General features: G+C 48.2%; 1 long non-coding RNA gene across 1 annotated transcript; it reads right to left on the bottom strand.

Moving 5' to 3' along the window:
• LOC144318625 (uncharacterized) lies at positions 1 to 6,224 on the bottom strand. The gene is made up of 4 exons (XR_013384677.1): positions 5,508 to 6,224; positions 3,795 to 3,998; positions 2,784 to 3,336; positions 1 to 130 (listed from the first exon to the last, which is right to left on the bottom strand). It is a non-coding gene; the product is annotated as an uncharacterized LOC144318625 (long non-coding RNA).
• Positions 6,225 to 7,202: the final 978 nt, after the last annotated feature.

The following is a 7,202-nucleotide window of genomic DNA, read 5'->3' as shown; positions in this document are numbered from 1 at the left end:
GATGCAGTTCCTCAAAACCTGTTGGCCTGAGATCCTCTGTACCTTGCTGGCCCATGGATGGAGTTGGCTGGTTCCTTGTCACGTGGGCTTCTCCAACATGGCAGCTTACTTCATCAAACAAGGAGAGAGTCTGCAAACAAGGCAGAAGTGACAATCTTTTGTAACAGGAATAACAGGAAGGACACCCCCTGTCCTTTCCTCTATTCACCAGAGGCAAATCACTCAGTCCAGCCTCTGTTCAGGGGACGGGTGATCACACAAGGCCGAGAACACCAGGAAGTGGGGATTATCACAATCTTCTAAGAAGTCTTCCTAATGCAAGGGTTTCTTCTTGGACACTGTACTCGGTTTGCTGACGCGAAAGTGGCCAAAGATGCCAAGTGGATCCTTGTCCTCATTCATATCCAAGTCCACAAGGTCAGAACCGTTTAATGGCTAGGTGGACTGGCAGCTGGTAAGAAAACATCAAAGAGATGGGAGCATCCAAAGAAGAAGGAGAGGTGGTATAGAAAGGTAAAGGTAGTACGGGTCCATCCTGATTGGTCAAGTAAATGAAGCCCTCAGGACCACCTGACTTACCGGTATTCAGACTACAGGGGAGGAAAAATTTGCGTTTATGGTTCATCTCAGTTCTACCACAGTCTCACCACTTTGCCCTAGTTCCCAGATCCTAGGTCTAAAGAGGTCACCTTCAGCTTCTGGGGACCTAAACAAGCTTATAAAGAAAGCAAACCTTACAGGTTTCAAGGATTAATTTCTGTTCTTATTAATATATTTATTATATAGTACAGCTGTCCTTCAAATTTAATACTCATAGCTTGAACTTGAACATCAGAGAGAATGGGTCACCCCATTGATGGAGAAGGCAGTACTAAGGATCTTAGATCACATACCTCCCATCTTGGGATATTTTCCATGCGCCTATGGTTACAGGACATCTAACCAGGGAGAGGTGAAGGCTTAAAGGGGCTGAGTTAATGGCCTGGGGTCATATTAAGAGTGACACCTAATGTCCATATCTTCCATTTAGAGAAATACTAGACGAAGCAATGAGATAGGATTTGCACACTCAGAACATAAGGGAGGTGATCTGTCCACATGATATGGTAGCACCATGTACGAGTGATCTCAGACTTTTGTTCTGCTTCTAGGATGGTATTCCTTTTTTTCTGTATTCCTATTCCTATAGGAAAGCATCACTATCATAAAAAGCAGGATGGTGTTATTAGCTGAAAAATGTTTGGAGAGATGAGGACCAATTTATCTCGAAACGGGTGTGCTTTGTGCCCACACTCCCGGATCAGCGTGTTATGAGTTTTCAGGGGGGTGTCATTTAAGTGATATTGTGTGGTGCCTGAAGAATCGTCACTGGCATATAATCACATTCCTTGAGACATCCTTGCAGAGGGATTCACACAGAACTCTGCTCCAACTGGCAGTTGCAGTGGAGGAACCCAGGCTTTTATGAGAAGGGGCTCTTCTATTGAGGCTTTGGCCTTAGAACTTCCATTGGCCCTGGGTCAGAGCCTAACCTAGGCTCTTTTCCCGGGGTCACAATGGCACATTTGGTCTTCATTGCACAGGCCAAGTGGCAGGTTCAGAGACTTGTGGAAGCTGCCTCCTTGCTTCTGCTAGGAGACTCAAGGTCTGTTCCTTCCTTCACTGGTGGGGGTGGGGAGACCAGGAAAGAACTGATTATCATGTAAGTGTAGCAGTGCTTCCCTGTGGGGAGGAGCCTGGGCTGGCAATGACAAGAAGGGCTGATCTTCCTCTTTAGGGGTTCTTTCCTAGCTTTAGGCAGCCGTCATTGGAGGCAGGATACTTTGCCAAGCTATTGATCACTGTTTCTCTTCCTGCCAGAGAGGACCCCAGCAGGAATAAAAGCTAAGTTCCCCTTTGGTCTTACAGGAAGTTCCCAGCTCTGGTCTCAGGGGTAATTAATGGTTTTCATGTTTCCTCACCCCAAAGGGATGTTGTGAGGCACCTGTTGTACAGTCCTGTCCAGACTCTTATGTGAGAGACAAATTTTTGCCAGGTGCCCCCAGGACAGAGGAGATAGAAGTTGCCATAGGTGCTGGATGGAAAGGACAGTTTACTGAAGGTACCAGTGGCTCCAGTGACTTGATACTAAGGGTATAAAGATGGGTTCCTAAGTGGATGGGTTGTGTGTGGAAGTCCTCTAGGAGACAGCACAATTTTTCTAAGGACAGAAACGATGTTTGCTGAAATGACCAATCATCAAGCCACATTACCTTGGGGGCTACAACAAGACACTGCCTTGCCCCCACATGGCATAGTGACTAGACAACCACTGGCCTTTTGATGGCCAAAGGAGTGCGGCCTTGAACATCCCAGGGGCAACCATGATGGATTCAAGAACAGAGAGTCTTACCTATTTGCCTGATAGTGAATATATATTGCCTAATAGCAAATGCCTCCCCACCGCCCCCATTGCCAGCAAGGACTAATATTGGACACCTTCTTTTAACATGGGGGCTCTGAGGTAGTTTCAATTTAATAGTGAAATTAAGGACTGCTTGCCGTACTTCAATTTTGTGAAACGTGCTTTTATATGTATTATCCCATTTAATATTTACAGTCCTTCCCCTCTTATGGAAGGGTAAGCTGAAGTACAGAGAAGCTAATATATACTTAGTGTGCTAGCATGGAAGATGGAGCCAGGGATGGAGAGCCCCCTTATACTGTGAGCAACTATTAGGATGTAAATGAGAGCAAATACAATTTAACTGACTTGAAAAAAGAGAATCTGTTGACTTAGGTACCTGAAAATGTCTGGAAGTAAGGCTGTCCTCAGGCAGGAGGGTTCATGGTGAGCTCGGTTGATGCCACATAGATTCCCTTTCTATTCATTTCTTGGCTCCATATTCTGGACCGACGTTCTGTCTGACAATTTTGTAGCTTTAAGTGTATCTTTCAAGCTTTAAGTGTAGCTAAAAATGGGTTGTCTCCCTCAGTAGTCCCTGCCATAATCCCATTGTGCCTTACTGGCTCCATAGTGGCACCTGCCCATCCGTGAGCAATCACTGTCGTCAAAAGGGTAAAAACCCCCTTCTGGCCAGGCCCGAGTTCTAGACGCATTCTTAACATAGGAGTGTTGGGGAAAGACAACTCCACCTGCACATAGACTGAGAATGGTGTTAGTTCCCTGGAGGTCAATAAAGTGACCGTTTCTAGAAGGTGAGTGAATGCTGGGGTCAAACCAAAACCAGATGTCGACTCCAGCCCTCCTGCCCACTGCCCAATTTCTGTCTCCTTGTCCAGAGTAACGCCACGACTAAAGATTGGAGTTGCAGAGAATGCTGATTCTGTGGAGACCTAGGGATAGGAAAGAGGTGGGCCGAGGCCCAGGTAGGAATCAGTCAGAGACCCCAGCATCCATATGTTTAGACCATCCTATAATCTGTCCTTTTATTGTCTACCCTGTCTCATCCTGGAGTTCTTTATGTCCCTTTCAGTTTAGTCATGGCCATATCCTAGAACTTCTCACCAGGAACACTTCTGCCACCGGAAAAGACAATCTGACATTCCACCCGATTTTATCCTTTCAGCTTATGCCCTCACTAGGCCCATTCTACAACCTACTCAGGAACTACCAGACTTTCTACATATCCCTGTCCATCTGACAATGTTTTGTCTTCATTTCCTGACTCTCCAAGGAAAACTCCAGTTCTCACTTAATTGCACACCTATATAGCTCTATGCTCAACAGCCTACCCCAGTTCCCTTTCATCTGTTATGCCTAGCAAAAGTCAGTTCTACTTTTTGAGACCCACCTTCTGGTAAAGGGTTGATTCCTCCGGATTAAATCAACACAAGCAGGATGCCTGGGAGGCTCAGTGGTTGAGCGTCTTCACCCCAGGGCGTGCATCCAGGGTCCTGGGATGGGTTCCACATCAGGTGCCCTGCAGGGAGTCTGCTTCTGCTTCTCTGCCTCTGTCTCTGCCTCTTTCTCTGTGTGTCTCATGAATAAATAAAATCTGTAAAGAGAAAACCAACAGAAGCAAGTATTTTGATGGCACCATAAATGTTCTATAATAACGGTCACCTTCAACACTGCCTGAACACAATCCATGAATGAATTTTTGGCATTAGGGGCACATCAGCGAAGGAAACAAAGCTCCCGGGAACCCTCATACACTGTTGGTGGGAATGTGAACTGGTGCAGCCACTCTGGAAAACTGTGTGGAGGTTCCTCAAACAGTTAAAAATATACCTGCCCTACGACCCAGCAATTGCACTGTTGGGGATTTACCCCAAAGATACAAATGCAATGAAACGCCGGGACACCTGCACCCTGATGTTTATAGCAGCAATGTCCACAATAGCCAAACTGTGGAAGGAGCCTCGGTGTCCAACGAAAGATGAATGGATAAAGAAGATGTGGTTTATGTATACAATGGAATATTACTCAGCTATTAGAAATGACAAATACCCACCATTTGCTTCAACGTGGATGGAACTGGAGGGTATTATGCTGAGTGAAGTAAGTCGGTTGGAGAAGGACAAACATTATATGTTCTCATTCATTTGGGGAATATAAATAATAGTGAAAGGGAATATAAGGGAAGGGGGAAGAAATGTGTGGGAAATATCAGAAAGGGAGACAGAACGTAAAGACTGCTAACTCTGGGAAACGAACTAGGGGTGTTGGAAGGGGAGGAGGGCGGGGGGTGGGAGTGAATGGGTGACGGGCACTGGGGGTTATTCTGTATGTTAGTAAATTGAACACCAATAAAAAATAATAATAATAATTAAAAAAAAAAAAGGAAACAAAGCTCCCACCTTGGCGGAGCTCGTAAGATTGGTCCTTCGTCAATTCTCTTGCCTAAGTGCTCAAGGCGAATTCGCTTTCCTACATTTCTCCACACTCCTTACTCGTTGATCATGTGTGCTGGACCATGACAGCAGAGGAAGTCATCAGAAATTTTCATCAATAAAACATTTTAAACGAATAATAAAACCAAAATGTGAACACCCATCCCTTCTTCTTTCATTCCTGTTATACTACAAGTTTTTCCTCCTTATACTAGATGCTTTTCCTCAGGGAGCTGTCCTTGCCTTCTACTTTACAACACTTTTTTGCACTGTTGGATTATGTGGCTCAATCATCTGTTGTTTTAGACGGCAGAGACCAGCACACCTCATCAGAGTCTGGCCCACCCAGCAGAGCTCTGGAACCTCCGGCCAGAAGTAAGACCAAGCCGAGGGATCTCCGCGGGGGTGTTCAGCCCAGGGTCTCTGGGGGCGGGGCCACGCCTCGGAGAGCGGCTCCTAAGGGCAGGGCCAAGTACAGGGTGGGGCACACCCGGGGACGGGGCTGGGTCTAGGGAAAGCCGCTCTGGGCCCGGCCGCATCCAGGCTCGGGGCCGTTTTCCAGGGCGGGCCACGTCCAAGAAAAGCGCATGCAGGGCCTCGGCTGACAGACCTCGGTGTTTGGCTTCTTGATGGCGGTGCAGGGCAGTCGGCCCGTTCGTCAGACACCTCACCTGAGGCTTCTGGAGCCTGCCTCCGTCTCTTCGAGAAGTGAGAGGTCTGGTTTGCCGCGAAGTCAGATTTTGATGAGGGCTTCAGGCTCCCAGATTGACCTTCCCTCCTGCTCTGCCAGGATCCTCCCCACCATCCGTTTCCATCCTGGCTGCTGGGTCAGGAGGCCTCTCAACGCCTCAGTCCCTCCCACGCGACGTGGGGGCCTCAGAGACCCTGCTGAGGCCTGGGGGTCGGGGTACGTTGGCCGCCGGAGCCCCTTTGGCAGAGGTACTGGGCGGAACCGGGAAAGTGAGCGTCGTAGTAGATGCGGTGGCGATTTTGACCGCCCTTAGGGCTTCACCTTGCCCTTGGCATCTGGCCTGGAGCTGGAAACCTGTCTCAGACGTCATCCACTATGTGCAGAGATGATAATATCTCACGGGGTGGCCCGAGACTGGATGAACAAGGGACGAGGTTTGAGTAGGTAGCGACAGGGGCCGGGGTTGCTGCAGGGCCTTCCAGACCCCGGAGGCCCCCGTGCCTCGGGCGTGCCTGCACTGGTCCGCATGCTGAGGCGTCAAGCTGAGAGTTCAGACACTGGATTAGGGCTGCTCGTTTCTGATTCTCCGCAGAGCCAGTAAGTGGAGACGGACGCCCACGGTTTGCTAGTTGTCTTCAAAGGCCCACAAGAGCTTCCCAGGCTGCGGCGGGCCCTAGCGGGGGGTCCAGCAGGAATGCCTCTTGGGAACCTCAGGTACAGGCCAATGGAGGCCTTCTGGCCAGGGTGGAGGCGCAGCCCTTTGCCACGCCTTGCGGGATCCAGAGCGGCAGCACGTGAGCCTCTCCAGCAGGCAGCACCACCTGGTTTTGAGAGGCAGAATCTCTAAGGTAATTGCCTCAAGTTGCAGCTGTTGATGTATTCATGCCGACCGTGTGGCCGGGGTCTGTGTTAGGAAGCGTCCCCATGTTTACCATAGTAGAGGTGCAAGGGAATCGTTTCTTTGTGACTGTTTCCACCGTTTGCACATATTAAACGTGAATTTCAAAACTATGGGAAAGTACAGTAAACCTCGTAGATCCCCACCTTCCAAACAATGACCGTTAACTCTTGGAGCACCTGTTCAGAGGTTTTACGATGCCTGCTTTTAACATCGCTCAAAAAAATGCTCGCTTTAACTGTAAAACGCTATCAGCAGCATTTTCATGTTGCTCCAACCGTTGATAACATTCTATTAGGTGGTAGAATATTAAACTCTACTTTTGTGGACATTTGGTTCTTTTCTGTCCTTTGAAATTTTAATGTGCAGCCTGCCATGTTTGATCATGAGTGGACTTGTTTATAAACCATCCTGTTCCAACCAGCATCACGTGGTTTTCCTGAATGTGATTAACTCAGGACTCTGCACCTGGCCAAATGCTTTTTTCTTTCTCCGGCTTCCTCAGATGAGATACCCGCACTGTGGTTAGCTGATTCAGCACGAAACTCTCCTCTGATTTTCAAGCCAACGAAACCCAACTGCTTGCTAAAGGTCCTCAATGTAGGATCTTGCAAACTGAACCTGCCGTCTTCCTGTAACTCTTAACTTCCCCTTCCCCATCCAGTCTCAGTTTCAGTAGCACCTTGATATCCAAAGAAGGCACACGAGACCCATTTTACATTCTTCCCTCTTTATTTTTCCCATAGCTACTCAGCTACTACATGGAGGAGCTGGAAA

This window comes from Canis aureus, chromosome 1 (genome assembly GCF_053574225.1).
Source record: "Canis aureus isolate CA01 chromosome 1, VMU_Caureus_v.1.0, whole genome shotgun sequence".
NCBI classification, from domain to species: domain Eukaryota; kingdom Metazoa; phylum Chordata; class Mammalia; order Carnivora; family Canidae; genus Canis; species Canis aureus.
Note: the sequence above shows the minus strand (reverse complement) of the source record. Positions and strands in the feature narration are given on the sequence as shown.